Source organism: Myotis yumanensis, unplaced genomic scaffold (genome assembly GCF_028538775.1).
Source record: "Myotis yumanensis isolate MYYU_CA2020_CCGP unplaced genomic scaffold, mMyoYum1.0.hap1 SCAF_1, whole genome shotgun sequence".
Taxonomy (NCBI): domain Eukaryota; kingdom Metazoa; phylum Chordata; class Mammalia; order Chiroptera; family Vespertilionidae; genus Myotis; species Myotis yumanensis.
In genome coordinates, this window is record NW_027223752.1 from 160,918,836 (window position 1) to 160,935,905 (window position 17,070).

Here is a 17,070-nt window from a genome sequence, read left to right on the forward strand (position 1 = left end):
AAATCCATCAATTATATTCCTTTACCTTTAAACCCAGAATGTGTCTCTCAGAAAATATGAGCTGACCAAGGAGGCTTACCCCAGTTATAGATGGTAAACTCAACATCAGAAGATGTGCATTGCAATTTATCACTTTAACTAATTAAATTACCCCAACCCACCCACATTTTATCTCAATAGATGTAGAAAAACATATATTTGATAAACTGAACATTCAAATTTTAAGTCTATTTTTAAATATATAAACAATAAATTTCCTTTATCTTTATAAGAGATATGTTCTAAAAATTAAAATATCAGCAAAAAGCATACTCAAAAGTGAAATGATAAAAATGGAATGCTTAAATACCAGAAATATGACAATACCAGCTATTACCACTTTTCACATTATACTATACTCGAGGCCTGGTGCACAAAAATTTGTGCACTGGGGAGGTCCCTCAGCCTGGCCTGTGCCCTCTCACAGTCTGGAACCACTCGGGGGATGACCACCTGCTGGCTTAGGCCCGCTCCCCGGAGGATTGCGCCTAAGCTGGCAGTCAGACATCCCTCTGGCAGCCCGGGAGCCCTCAGGGGATGTCCACTTGCCAGCGGGGAGCCGGCCTAAGCTGCAGTCGGACATCCTTAGCACTGCTGAGGAGGCAGGAGAGGCTCCCACCACCACTGCTGTACCGGCAGCCGGCAGCCTGGCTTGTGGCTGAGCAGAGCTCCCCATGTGGGAGCGCACTGATCACCAGGGGGCAGCTCCTGCATTGAGCATCTGCCCCCTGGTGGTCAGTGTGTGTAATAGTGACCAGTCATTCCAAGTCATTCTGCTGTTAGGGTCAGTTTGCATATTACCCTTTCATTATATAGGATAGAGGCCTGGTGCATGAGTGGGGGCCAGCTGGTTTTCCCTGAAGGGTGTCCCGGATCAGGGTGGAGGTCCCGCTGGGGTGCCTGGCCAGCCTGGGTGAGGGGCTGATGGCTGTTTGTAGGCTGGTCAAGCCCCCCCCCCAGTGGGGACCCTCACCCCATGGAGGTTTGGCCAGCCTGGGTGAGAGGCTGATGGCTTTTTTCAGGCTGGCCAAGCCCCCCCTGGTGACAGAAGCTCCCAGCCTCTCCTTTTTTTCTTTTTCTTTTTTTTACTCTGGGATTTATTTACCTTCTATAATTGAAACTTTGTAGCCTTGAGAGGAGCTCAGAGCCCGCCAGGGTGGGTGGGAGGGAAGCTTGGCTCCCTCCATCACCAGGGGCAACCCAAGCTCTATGGCCACGGCTGGCTGAAAGCAGGTATCTGGGGTTATTTATCTTCTATAATTGAAACTTTGTTGCTTTGAGTGAAGCTCAGAGCTGGCCGCGGCAGGGGGGGAAGCTTGGCTTCCTCCATCATTGGGGCAACCAAGCCTCCTGCTTGCTCCAGCCCCGTGGCTGCTGGCCGCCATCTTGGTTGGGTTAATTTGCATATAGTCGCTCTGATTGGCTGGTGGGCATGGCTTAAGGCATAGCGAAGGTATGGTCAATTTGCATGTTTGTCTTTTATTAGTGTAGATTTTCTTGCCCTGCCATAATACTAGAAAAATAAATCATGGATGAAACACTGAACACTCTAAAAAATCTTAATTAGCTCTATATTGTTCTACCATTCAACAAAATATCAAAATTCCATCAACAGAGTAGGGTGTAGTTTTTCTGAGCACATTGATAAGTAAATTCATAAATGTATATGGAATGACAATAGCTTAGATTTAGTAAAAACACATCCGACTGCCGAAACCGGTTTAGCTCAGTGGATAGAGCGTCGGCCTGCGGACTCAAGGGTCCCGGGTTCGATTCCGGTAAAGGGCATGTACCTGGGTTGCGGGCACATCCCCAGTGGGAGATGTGCAGGAGGCAGCTGATCGATGTTTCTCTCTCATCGATGTTTCTAACTCTCTATCTCTCTCCCTTCCTCTCTGTAAAAAATCAATAAAATATATTTTAAAACAAAAAACAAACAAACAAAAAAAACACATCTGACTTAGAAGAATACCTTAAAATATGACAGGGCATTGGAGATTGCTGGAGGATGGAGGACCACTCAATAAAGGAAGCAGAGACAATGTTTCCTATTTGACAAAATTAATTAAATTTTAATATATTAAACACCTAAATGTGAGTGAGAATTTTAAATTGTTATGATAAGTATAGGTCAATCTCTTTATGAATTTGGAGTAGTGTATTAGGTAGAATTAAAAGCTCATATATGTTAACAAAAATCCCAAAATTTTAGTGGCTTAACCATTTACTTGCTTAATTCTTCCTCATATAACATTTGCCACTGTTCCAGGGCACACAACCATGCAAGCTGGCAGATAAAGTCCAATTTGTGCGTTGTTTTGTTGTTTTTGCTCAAGCTTTTAGTGTCATACATAAGAATCCATTGCCAAAGCCAAGGTCAGAAAGACTTACTGTTATGTTTTCTTCTAATTAAGAGTTAATTTATAATTTTCAAACTTATATTCAGCTCTTTGACCTATTTTGAGTTAGTTTTTGTACATGGTATAAGTAAAGGGTTCAACTTTATTAATTTGTATGTGGATATCCAGTATATCACCACTATTTGTTGAAAAAACAAAACAAAACACCTGTTGTTTTCAACATCAGTTGGTCTTGACACTTTTATTTGAAATGATTTGGTCATATATGTAAGGGTTTATTCCAGACGCCTTACAATGTTTTCGAGCAGTACCTTCATCTTTTGGCCACTAAAATGCTCTCCTACTACTTTTTTGTTGTTGTTGTTAATCCTCACTGAGGATATTTTTCTCCATTGCTTTTCAGAGAGAGTGGAGGGAGAGAGGGAGAGAGGGAGGGAGGGAGAAACGGAGAGAGGGAGGGAGGGAGGGATACAGACACATAGACTGGTTGCTTCCTGCATGCGCCCCAACTAGGGGCTGAGAGCAAACCAAAAGCCAGGTATGTGCCCTTGACCAAGAATCAAATCCATGACCCTCCCTTGGGTGGGCCAATGCTCTAACTACAGAGAAACACCAACCAGGGCCTCCTATTACTTTTTATTTGACTTTTTCTTGATTCATTGTTTGCTTGGTAGCTGTAGACCTCTGACTGTTTTCTAGGGTTCTGACAATCTTGGCTCTGACTGTTCCTGCTTGTTTTTTTTTATGTTTCTTTTAGGGGACAGGTTCTTGGAGCTCCCTATTCTGACATTTTGTTAATGTCACTCCCCCAGAATGCTCTTTATATTTAAAAAAAATGTTTTCTAAAGCATTTTCTAAAGCACAATTGAAATAATTAATGTCATAGAAGAATAAAAACAAAACAAAGCAAAAAAAGAATAAAAGGGGGACTTTGCCCCTGTAACATATTAAACTTGTTTTAGCAGCCATTAAAAACAAGCCTACAGAGCTAAATGGAAAATTAGCAAACAAATACAAGAGGTTGCAAGGTTAGTGTGTGATAAAAGTGAGATTTCCAATTAGTATGGAAAAAACAGATTACTCAACTATTGCAGGGCAATAAGCTAACTACCTAAAAAAAATAAAATCATAGTCTATGATTTATTTTATAAACAAATTAAATTCCTGTATTTAGTTCTTATTATTTAATAAAGGTGATTATATAATATTGAAGTATGTGGAAGAAATTTCTAAGGTGCTCCCTAAAAAACAACAACAATGACAATAAAACTTCACAAAATAAATTGTATAGGATATCAAAAGATAACTAACTGGAAAAAAATCTGGTATATTTCAGAAAAATATTTAATATAGCACTATAACAATAACATAAGTAACTATGTATTAAGTAAAATCCTTAATATTTTATTTAAGAATAATAGTTAACATACAATTTAATAGATTGTAAATGATATATATTAAGGCATATATCAAAACTATAATTTTAACTTCATTTTTCACAATATGATCAACAGTTTATAACATCCTTAACTCCCTTTTGAGTCTATACCTTTAAATGTCTCCTAAACATTGCATCTCAGAATTCAAATTGTTTTTTAACAAATGGAGACCTTTCCCTTTTTGTACACTTAGAACATTTCTGAACCTTGTGTATTACAAAAGCACTGTGTTAAAAATCTTGCACATGCAACTTTGTGCAAATGTCTGATAATTCCTTTGGGAAACATTTCCTAGAGTGACATTTCTGATTCAATTTATCTCATTGAATTATCAACTTATTTCACTAAATTGATTTAGGTAGCATTTGAATATATTGTACTCTCATAAATACTTTTTCAAAAATGAAAATCCTTAGTTTTCTTATTCTTTATAAAAACGCTCTATTTCCTAAGAGACATGGTATTTTTATTTTACATTATTATACAAAATATTCTTTCATGGGTGCATCTCATTTTGTTTTTGAAACTTTTATTTAAATGTTTATCCAATTCTTTTAGGGTATTTTAAAATAAATTTGTATAGTTTACACATTAAAGTTATAACATACAATATGTTACAAATGCATTTTGTTTTTCTCTTTGCATTTTATTTCTGTATTATATATTTTTTTATTTTTCAAATTTTCTACAGTTATAACAATTAAAAATCAAGAGGAAATTAATGAATTGAAAGATTAAATGTATTATAAAGTAAGTAATTAGAAAATATAGAGAAAGGAAAAAAAAAGTTGACACATGGAAGCAGTGAGAAGAATAGATTTTTTCACCACTGAGGACAAGGAAGCAGATTCTTGGGAGAATATTTTTGCAAACAGCAGCTCCAACCAGGGGTTATTATCTAAAATATATATATATATATATATATATATATATATATATATATATGTAACCCTCATACAACTCTATACCAAACAAATAAACATTCCAATAAAAAAATGGGCAGAGGACCTGAACTGGCACTTCTCCCACGAAGACATAAATGTCCAACAGATGTATGAAAAGATGGTCAACCTCACTAGTTATTTGGGAAAAGCAAATGAGGTGCCACCTCACACTTATTAAAATGGCTATTTTAAAAAAGATAAGTGTTGGAGAGATTATGGCGAAAAAGGAACTCTCATTCACTGCTGGTGGGAATGTAAACTGGTACAGCCACTATGGAAAACAGTATATAGGTTCCTTAAACAATTAAGACCAGAGTTACCATATATCCCTGCAACCCCTCTTCTGAGTATTTATTTACCTGAAAATTTTGAAAACATTTATTTGCAAAGATATATGCACCCTTGTGTTCATTGCAACATTATTCATGGTGGCCAAGATATGAAAACAACCAATGTGTCCCAAACAGATGATTGGATAAAGAAAATGTGGCACATATACACAATGGACTACTGCTCAGCCATAAGAAAAGATGAAATACTGCCATTTGCCACAGCATGGATGGACCTTAAGAATATCATGCTAAGTAAAACAGTCAGACAGAAAAAGTTAAGAAACATATAATTTTACTCATATGTGGGGTACAAAACTAAAATCCAAAATGAATAAACAAGAAAAACAAATAAACACTCCTTTGAGACAACAGACAACAGCATGATGGTTACCAGAGAGAAGAGGGGTAGGGGGCAGAAAGGGTAAAGAGGGTCAAATATAAGGTGACAGGAGATGATTTGCCTTCGGGTGGTGGGCACACAATGCATTACACTGACCATGTGTCCTAGAAATGTACATGTGAAACCTATATAATGTTATTAACCATTGTTAACCCAATAAATTTAATTCTTTAAAAAAAGGGAGAAAAAAAGAAGTATGAGCTCAACCAGGCAAGTTTCTCCAGCCGATCTACATATATGGAATTGGCAGCAAACAAAAATCACTACCCTCTCTTCACTTCCACATTTTTGAGTCCAGAGAAAATTTATTGGGGTCATGTTTAGCTTGAGGAGGATTTTTTGGGGGGTAGGGTAGGTGGTGTTTAAAAATGGCTTCACCAGACTACACGTTAAGGTCAAGTGTATTTTTAGAAGATGATTTTGGACAGACATTTTCTCTCTGGTCTTTCTCCTGCCCATATTGAACACATTTTAGTTACCTTCCATATAGACTTTCACTACAATTTCCTTTGCCTCCCTGGTACATTCTTCCCAACATGAGGCCTTATTCCTCTCACTGTTCTTATTCTTTTACTAATTTATTTATCTATAAATATTAGATTAAACCACACTGAAATCTAGGGAAACTTTCCTTTTATTCTGGTCTTCCACTTTTTTATTTTTAAAAAATAATTTTCATTTTTCAATTAAGTTGACATACAGTTAATTTTAGTTGTATAATCCAGTGATCCAACATCTAATTTTCTATGTGATCGCCCTGATAAATCTACTACCCATCTGACACCACATATAATTATAATATTATTGACTATAATTTTTATGCTGTACTTTACATCTCTGTGACTATTCTATAAACAATTTGTACTTCTTATTCTTTTATCTTTTCATCTATCCTTCCAATGCCCCTCCCACTTTTTGAAAACCCACTCTCCTAACCAACCTTCACTCTGGCAACCAAGAGTTCTCTTCCCGTTTCTATGAGTCTGTTTCAATATTATTCGTTTATTTTGTTCTTTAGATTCCACATATCAGTGAATCATATGGTATTTGTCTTTCTCTGACTGACATTTCACTGAGCATAATACCCTCTAGGTCCATCCATGCTGTTGCAAATGGTAAGATTTCATTTTTTATGGTTGAATAATATTCCATTGTATATATGCACCACAACTTTTTTATCCACTCATCTACTGAAGGACACGTAAGCTGTTTCTAGATGTTGGGTATTGTAAATAACACTACAATGAACATAGGTTTGCATATGTTTTGTCCAAATTAGTGTCTTGGGTTTCCTTGGATAGATCTGTCATGAGGCAGTTCCATTTTTAATTTTTTTGAGAAAACTTCATACTTTTTTCTATAGTGGCTGCACCAGTCTGCATTTCCACCAACAATGCACAAGGGTTCCTTTTTCTGGGGAGACTTTTTCTTACATCAGATTATGTTAGACCACTGTCATATGTCATCTTTGTTGTTGCACAGATACATTTACCATACTTGACATTTTTAATTGTTTAATGTTTCTCTTCCATGAGTTTAAGAACTGCACATCTTTTTAGTTTAAAGCCTAAATTCTTAGAGGTCTACTTCTGCTGCACAGGCCAGCTTGGTTCTCCTCCAACACAAAGCCACACTCCTGCATTGGGCCTTTTCCCAGAGATTTTCTCTACGTGAAAGTTATTTCATATAACTGCTTAGATAACTTCTTCACCTGTGTCAAGCCTTTGCTCAAAAGTTATCATATTTAGTAGAGCTCCAGGATGACCCTATTCATTTCTGCAACTAACTCCCTCTACCCCACACTACAACCCCTGTCATATCCCACTTCCCTGCTTTTTCTTCAGAACGAATGTTCCAGATAATTTACTCATATTCTGTCACATTCTCCTCACAATGCAAACTTCATGAGAATAAAAATATTGTCTAATTTGTCTACTGATGTATTCAAAAATAAAAGTCATAAGTGGATGAGAGGAGACCAATGAACACTTGTTAAATAAATAGTGCTGAAAGTGTCATAGACCTTCAATAAATAGTTGATAAATAAATAAACTAATTCATGAATTAAAGAATACCTCTTCATATCTATCTCTGTAAATCTGTTTTTTTAAAGAAATTATGGAAGGAACATTTATGCCCTTTTTCTTCAGAGATAGTCTTTATTGATTCTCTATTCACATAATAATTAGTCCTCCTGTTTTTTTAATTGCTTCATGATTGGATATTTTATTATAAATTTGGTTGGGTAGGAAATTTGCTTAGCTGTTCTTGAAATGATACAACTTGGATTGATAAAATTGCTAAATATGTATTTATTATTTTTTAATTTATTTTCAAAATATTTATATACAATATAGTTTTAAATAACACATTATCTTTTTGCTACATTAAATCATTTCTTTCTTTGGCATCATAATTTTTATATGAGCTCAAATGAAGAATGTCCTTCAAAATCTATGCAAATTTTATAGAATACAGTGAGCACTAAATAGATGGAGCTTCATATTTAATTAGAAAAAATCAATTGTAGATTATTCTTAATTATAGGTATTCATATTTTATTGTTTCATGTAAACATTTTGATTGTTTTCATAAATTTGTATATCCATTAGAGTTGGTCATTGAACAATGTGGGTGTTAGGAATGCTGACCCCCACACAGTAAAAAATCCACTTAGAACTGTAGTCAGCCCTCCACATCCAAGGATTCCCAAATGCAAATGGAAAATGGTATTAATTCTACTCCATACATCCATCTTGGAAAGTAGTAATGTTAAGGCTAGTCACGATTATTCAAGCTGTGTTAGAGTTGGTTAAGGTCTTGGAGAACATCTAGTCTAATATATTTTGTAGATGAGAAGTTCAAGTGTCAGAGCATGAAGGTGACATGATCAAGGTCATGTCACACATTCATCAATATTTGACATCAGAACAAAAAATAACCTAGGTCTTTCAGCCTGTGTATATACTTGAGAGAATATGCTCAGCGGCAATTAAAATGGAAAGATTAAAATTCACCTTTATTATATTTGCATGCACAGAATTCTTCTCTTTACATCTGTACAAAAAGATATTTTGCCTCATGGCATAAAAATAAGAAATATTACTAGCTTCTGAAATTAGTATGTAAACATTTTCCTCTGCATGAAATAAACAGAAGCTAATAAAATTCAGAGAATCAAACCAAGTGACCCTCATACACTCACTGCCTAACCCCCATCCATCTGTCTCACTAAGTATTCTGATGGTGTTACCTGAACCAAGTGGAATGGCAATATGAATCAAAGTATCATGTGAGCAGTAGCTGTGATTTTTGTCTTATAAGTTTTATGGAGGAGATTAGTAAATTGGGTGGGAACCTAATGAAATTGTTCCCAAAATATGTACAGAGAGCACCTTTCCTATTGTTCCTGTAAAATCCAGAAGCTTGGGCCATAGACAGAGTCAAGTCACTCTAATCAACACTACTTTTAATACTACCATTAGCTAATGTAGCCCCGTTAATGATATAAAATGTAAGCAATTATGCTAAGATTTTTCAACTGTAAGGGAGAATGGGACACTGAGTAGAAGACAGTAAATATGATAGGGATATAAAACTACATTCCTCAGAATAAATATGATCTTGATAAATATTCATCAATGCTCCTTTTATTCATGATAGCAATTCATAACAATTGCAAAAATAATATAAAAAGAGCAATTAGAGATGATTAGAATTCTCAAAATCTTACACTCAGATGAAATGAAATATTTTTTCAGAAGTCTTCAAATGACAATTTTCAGAATTAGTTTTAAGTTTGCATAACCTAGAGTGATCTGAACTTATCTTACTGATTACTCATGCTGAGAGAATATAATTACGATGATTCTAATATTGTTCAAAATAATTACTGCAGCTCAGCAAGTTCAATATAAACTTGCACTAATATGAGACTATCTGGAGGTAATGTAAAAAGATCATGAACAAAGTCCAGAAGATATATTGATGTCAGACCTGATAGCCAATCTAAAAACCGTAGATAATGTTTCTGAGACTAACTTGATACTGTTTTTTGACTATGTGATTTGTTACCTTTAGCAGAAATGGGCTTCTGCTTTAACTGTGATTATGAATAACATGCAATTCCACAAGTCATTTTAATGTTCCTGTGTTGTATGGTGATAAATATTTTAACATAATTTTATTTGGTGATCTGTCTTAGGTGCATAAATTCTATTTCAATCTATTAAATGAATTATCTTCTTTGAGAAGATTTCAATTAGAATCTGCAATTAAAATTTTGGATGGAGATTTTGATGGGTGATCTATTTATTCTTAATTAAAATAAAAATAAAGATTGCCAAACACCTCATCATTACATTAATTTCTCAATGGACTTGAGAAGCATGATGTTTTGAAGACACAGGAAATATGTATTTGAATTATCAGACTAACTCTAACTTAAAATTTGAGAATATTCATATGCAGAAAATTCTTCCTTAAGATTAATCACTAAAGTTTCAGGATTAAAAATAATGTTAAAAGTAGAGAAAAAATATGTCAACCAATAATGAAAATTTTGAATTATCTATTTATTTCATTACTTATTAACTACTTACTGAGCTCCTATTTTAGTCTAGGCTCTAATCTCTGTGCAGGAATATCCCTAATAGCCATGTCTCCCAGATTTCCCTGATCATAACATTCACAATATCCAGTTTCCTACTGTCTTCTCTCTACCATCCTTATGATGTGGCTTTGTACTCATGTGTGTTGCATGAAGATTTTAAGATGTCATTCCATCTCCAGCATCATGTTTATATTAAGCAGGAGGAGGAGAGAAAGAAAGGAGGTTGGTGAGTATATAAGGCAAGCAAAAACATCCCCTGAATCCTTAAGAGCTTTTGACACACATCTCTTGGCCAGACCTATGGCCTAGGGCCACTCTTGGCTGTAAATGAATCTGAAAAATGAACATTTTATGGAGATATACAGTTTTCTCAACAAAATTAAGGTTTAGTTATCAATAAAGTGGGGAAGAATATACATTGCACAGGCAACCAACAGTGTCTGCTGAGTTATGGATGAGAAAGACAGTGATGTAAGAAAATGATAGAATTGATAAAATCAGTTTATATAAGAATTATTTCTTCTTAACTATTATCAAGACCAAATGTAAACTCATCCCTTCTCCCTTCTTTATACCCTTGAAAATCTATGTTAGCCTGACTTCTTTCTTTGTTTTTTAAGAATGCCCTTGATTCTCAACCCAAATGTTTTAAAAACTACATGAATTTCTACAATAAAATTTCTAAAAAGCGATCTCAAAGAAGTAATTATAATAATTTGCAATGTTTATCCACAAAAATATTGAAGTAATCTAAATACCCAACAATAGGGGTTGGCTTAGTAAGTAAAAGAACAATCATCCAAAAGAATTACATGTAGCCATTAAAGTGTAAATATATTTGAAAATCAACTGATGAATTAGAAAGACACTCGTGATAGGTTTCATCAGTAATGGTAGGATTTTAACAGGATAATCAATGCAATCAATGTTAAATAGGTAGATATGGTCATATATAGGGTGAGACAAAAGTAAATTTTCAATTGTTTGCATGGAAAACAATATAATAATTAATAATAATAATAATACAAAAACTCTATGTTTTATTTAGTCACAACTGCTAACCTACTTTTGCTTCAACCTGGAATAATATCTTAAAATCTTCATGCAACACACTTGAGGACAAAAGCCACATCATAAAGATGGTAGAGAGAAGACAGTAGGAAACTGGGATATTGTGAATGTTATGATCAGGCAAATGTGGGAAATATGGCTATTAGAGATATTCCTGCACAGAGATCAGAGCCTAGACTATAATAGGAGCTCATATCTATATTAAAATATAGATATGTTTCTTGATCTATGTTAATGTTAGGCTATTTTTCTGAATAATAGAGTATAATGTTACTTTATTTTTTGACTTGTTATTATTTTAATAAAATTAAGTCTAATGAGAATTATTTGGTGAACATTAGAAAAGGAGGCAGGAATGAGGCTATTGGGAAACATGATTCTATGTAAAGTTTTTAGTGTGTCAGAGTGTCAAAACCAGGAATAGGGAAGTAGTTTTCTATGTAGGAGACAATGTTGTCTAATTGTATGCAAGACAAACAGGGAGGTACAAGGCAGGCATAGGAATTTTTTCAAAGTCCAATTTAATCTTAAGAAAAACAATAAAGTAGATTTGAATAGTTTTTTTTTATTATTTTTAGCTCACTACCCTAGATGGACACTACAATATTATTTCCCCTTGAAAAACTCTTTGTATTTGATATTTTTTCTGTAAGAAAATTGTCTCTTATGTTTACATTTGCCACTTAGCTCTGAGTTGCCTGGAAATTTCTATTAAGATTCAACTTTAGATACAATCCTAAAAAGTGAGAATTTCTACTCATATTCTCTATTATGCGTTTTCTCAGTTGCAAGAAACAGAACACACTTTGGCAGTTCAATAAGATGTGAATTATGGAGACAGTAGGATGGATAATTTAATTGTTTAAGAATTTTGGGGAAGATCAAAAGCCAGCCTTTAAAACTGCCCCAGAACACACCACCCACCACACAGTGAACTCCTGGAACACCAGGCCCCAATTGCACAGCACCAATGACAGCTCAGACTCTTCCCAGAGGCTCTGGCACTGCCACCCCATCTACTAGACACCAGTTCCACCACAATTTTCTGAAGATGAAGATGCTTGCATGTGCTTAACTCCTGGTCGTGCCCACATCTAATTCAGTGTCTCATGGCACAGCACCTGGACCGCAGGCCAGTGCTCTAACATCAAAGGAGACAAGGACCACACTTATTCTGGCTCATGTACATGCCCAGCACACACAGAGGGGGTTTAATATGCTGGATGTCCTGAAATGACCCATGCTCTCACTACAAATTCTGTACCAGGGTGGTTTCAACAAGGTGTCAGGATCACTTTTATTCCATCCAGGAAATGACATATGAGAAACACCTCCCTGGCACTCTTAGTTATAGTGATTGCAAAGGACATGAGTCAACCTTAACAACCTACACGCCTGATTACTAAACACACACACACACACACACACACACACACACACACACACACATATACACAGATACAAGCTTGAATAAGTTACAGCTTTCTAGCTTCTTGGTCGTAGTCCTTTTGTAAAATTTTTCTGATGTTCTCCTTTTTTCTATTTTTTTATTCAATCTACTCTTTAACTCTACTATACAGTGTCTAGAAATGTGGATAATACTAAAATAGCTAAGTAGTTAATAATAATATGTAGTTATGTATTCCAGGATATTATACTTGGAATATTCATCTTCTTTTCTCTTTTGCATTTTCTCCCTTGTGGTATGCTTATGATATTCTCCTCAGCCTGCTTCTAGTCTCTGTCTCTCCATTGTGGATTAGTGTAATTTAATAGAGTGTTTCAAATAATATGCAAAGAAAAAATCACTTCTGAATCTCAAAAATCATGTTTTCTCAGCAAGAAAAACTGGCTTAAAGACATATTTTTTTCATGGGAAGCATTGCTTTCTAAATAGGGTTAGCATGTCAAAAGTTAAGGTGAGAGGATGTTTATCATAGATTTTTTTTAAAATAATGTAGGGAAGATACTATTTCTACTTATTGCTGCTACATCATGTGGTTTAGCCCTAAGTATGGAAGGATATGGTTAAGAATTTAGAAATTGCCTACTTCTGTTCTGTTGAGTTGCACAGATGACAGAATGAAGAGAGGGGAGTGGGGAGAGGGAATGTGATTAGATCAGAGCCAAGGTCCTCATTCTCCACCCCAACTTCAAACTGGTAAGAGGTATCTTTAAAAGCATTCCTGTCTATAGGCTGCAGCTGGAAAATTCCAGGGCTAGTGGCCCTGTTGTCTGCAGCCGATCACAAGCTTCCAGGAGAAACCCTGCCTCCAGGTACTCCACAACCGCAAGTACAAAATGCAGGGTCATGGGGGATGGCAGAAGGAGCGATCTCTCTTCTCTGAGCTTACATTCTGAAGATGGGTCTGTATGAAATAATTTGAGATAATAGCAGTGGGTCTCTGCCCCTTTTCCAAATAGGACTCCTAGACCACTCAATTGGCAGAACCTTTAGCACTTTAGGCAGGAAAAGCTCCTGAGAACAGCTCTCCACACTTACCCCCGTGTGTGAGGTTGGTGGGGCGGTGGGGGAAGGATGAAAGGGACTCAGAAATAAGATGTGAACCCAAAGAAGTCGGCAGACAAATTAGCTAGAAATCCTGCCAGAAAAGGTTGCTGAATCTGGTGGAAATGGCTTTGCAGTAAAGATTTATGAGGCAGATAGATGGGGCTAAAATGAATTTAGAATCACAGATGGGCCTCAGGAGTTAGAGAGCACCCATTTGGAAGAACACTGAGCCTGAGCCATCCAAATGGCAAGTGGGCAATACTTTCCCGGAGCACCACATTTTGGCAGGGGATGCCATGGTGGTGAGGAGGGTCTTAGCAAGCCACCCAAAGCCTTGCTCAAGGAGAGGCTAAGACAACAGAAGAGGAGCCCCATAGCAGATGGGAGGCAGTTTTCTGACATCCCTTCAAATATTCTTCTTAGCATCCCCCACACAAACTTTTTATAAAAAGATGGGTTATACTGGCATGGCATCTAAGAGATCAACTTTCACCCAAAATCTCAGTTTAAAATATTAAATCAGAATAACATTCCCCAATGCACGGTAGGTGAGGACTCTTCAGGGAGAGTGAATTAGCTGCAGGGAAATGCATGCGGCCCATTGGTTTGCTGCAAACCTGAAAGAATGAGTACTGGAGTCTTTAATGAGAATGTCTAATAAGATAGAGGCTGTGCAACATTGCACATCCGAGCCGCTGTTCTGGGACAGATCAGCGAGTCTGATTTAGTAAAAGTATTTCCCAGGAAAAATAATGAAGGTTAGACAATAACACAAATTACAAAGAGACAATATTTCCAAATAGTAATCAACCAAAATAAATACGATTTATACCGTCAAGATTGCTTTAGCTAAGATTGGTAAACAGTAAAATCCTCCAATTTTAAACACAGAGAAAAGTTCTAATCCCAAAGCTCAGGTGACAGTGACAGAGGATTTAACTAAAGCTAATTATATGGATGCTTCAAATGAATGAGCACCAGCCATTAGCTTTCTGGGACTCTGATGACACGTGGACCAGAGTGGCATCCATTAGACAAGACAGGCGCACAGTGTGATGCTGAAGGCTTTGGTAAGGGCTGTGGATACTTGAGTAAGCACCTGAGTAATTACAGTCTATTTGATGTGGCAGGACTTTCATGTATGAAAAAAATGCAAGAAAAATGTAAGAGAGTGTGTATTCGGATCTTTAACTGTAGCCTGTAAGATTGCAATAATAGAGAGCAAAATAAGAATAGATTTTATAAAGAAAGTAGATTTTCATATAGGTGATGGAGAGTACATAGCATTTGAATTCTAGGATGATAAAAGAAGTGAATCTACACTGTCTTCATAACTCTTCAGATTCTTTGGGGAGATTAAAAAAATATATAATAGTAATCTCTGAAACCACTCATTGTGAATGAAATCATTTTTCAGACGATACAAACACCCACAATCTCATGCACATATTCCTACATCTTGAAATGAAATGATAGCACTGTTTAATAGTAATTGTTCTATTTACTGCTTTTACTTAAAGATGGAAAAAATGTGAGTTGCTTGCATTCATTTTCGTTTTAAAAATTTACTCACCTATAAATCAGGAAGTATAGGAACCACTGAAAAAAAAACACAAATGGCACCAAAAATTCAGAGAGCTTCCAATGACCAAGTTAGAGGTCGCATCACTTCCAATAATAGATAAGTAATTCATAATACATATATTCTTATATAAAAATTAATATGTATATGTATATAATTTCTTATACATTCTATTTATCACTGAGGAAGATTAAAAGACAAATTCCCAATATGATACACTGTTCTTATTTGCTCTCTGTTTTTTCCTTGGCACATGACCATATATAACATTTTTCCCTTAATTTTTTCATGGATTAAAAATCAGGAAGCAAACCCATCTTCACAGGACACTAGTACAGCACCTGATGCTTTTAGTAATTTTACATCTTGAATGAAAGAGAGATATATTGTTTAGTGTAATACAAACACTAATTACATCATTTATATGTACATTAAACACCAATCTTACCATTACATAAAGACATTTAAAGTATCGGTGTATTGTTTGAAACATGTAGAATAATTATTCTCATTTCCAAGTGGTGATTCTATGGAACAAAGTCTCAATGCAGGTAGTTCTCCTCTTTTTTTTCCCGGTTGTTTTTGTTAAGTAGAAATTGCCTTTGTGGCAGACTTGTTAGCTTAAAAATCCCCAAATTCATTTTCACAGTTCAGCTAAAGCTCACTGTACAATTTCTGGCACAGCAAGAAGAGCCCGAGTAGATAAGTATAGAGAATGATCTGGGAACGAAGTCAGCATTTTTATAGACCACGGTTTTTAAACGCTAGTATCTTTCCTTCTGTAAATCCTTAAAAGCTATCATGGAATTTTTCTCTCTTAACTTTTCTCAATAACTCCAGAAATAACTTTTTTAAAAAAATATTTGAAGTCATTTCTATAAGTGATATCAAAGCTTGATATATATTTTTAGTTTTAGGCTTTTCTGAACTGAGATATTTATATTTTCAACAATATGGAAAAGGCATCTACTTATGAGGTAAAATGAAACTTGGCTCATAGCTACAGTATTTAACACCAGTGAAATGAAGCATTTCTATTCCATATTTAGAAAAGAGTGGGTATTTTGCTTCTCAGATATAATAGCTATCTGAATTTCCTTGCATTCCACTCAAATAAAAATGATGACTTTTTAACAGAATAAAAAAATTAAAAAGGTTCCTGACTAATCTTGTAAGCACTTCTGGTGTGTTGTCTGCTTGTTTACTTGGCCTTCTTCAACCCTCACTGTCCAGGCTGGGTAAGGATCTGTGCCAGCAGAGCCCTGTCATGGTGGACACGGCAGGTTGTCAGCCCCATGGATGTACCACAGCCCCATTTTAGGCCTGTTTGATTTCATTTACTTGCTTTCTGGACATTTACACCTTGGTATCTACTGTCTTTGGGAAGTAAACTGCACAAGGTATGTGTGAACAAAGTCTCTTAGTCATTTTCAATCTTTCTAAATTTTCATTCTGGTTTCATATTTTAGTTCATGTAAATCAAAGAAGCCCCTACCCAAGTCAGTTTGGCTCAGTGTCAGCCCACAGACTGAAAGGTCCTGGGTTTGATTCTAGTCAAGGGCATATACCTTAATTGCAGGCTTCATCCCTGGCACTGGTGGGGCTCCTGCAGGAGACAACCAATTGATGTATCTCTCTCACATCGATCTTTTGCTCTCTGTGTCTCTCCCCCTCCCTCCCACTCTCTCTAAAAATCAATGGGAAAATATCCTCAGGTGAGGATTAAAAAAAAAAAAAATCAAAGGAGCCCCATCAGTTATAGGTGGGACCTCAGAGACA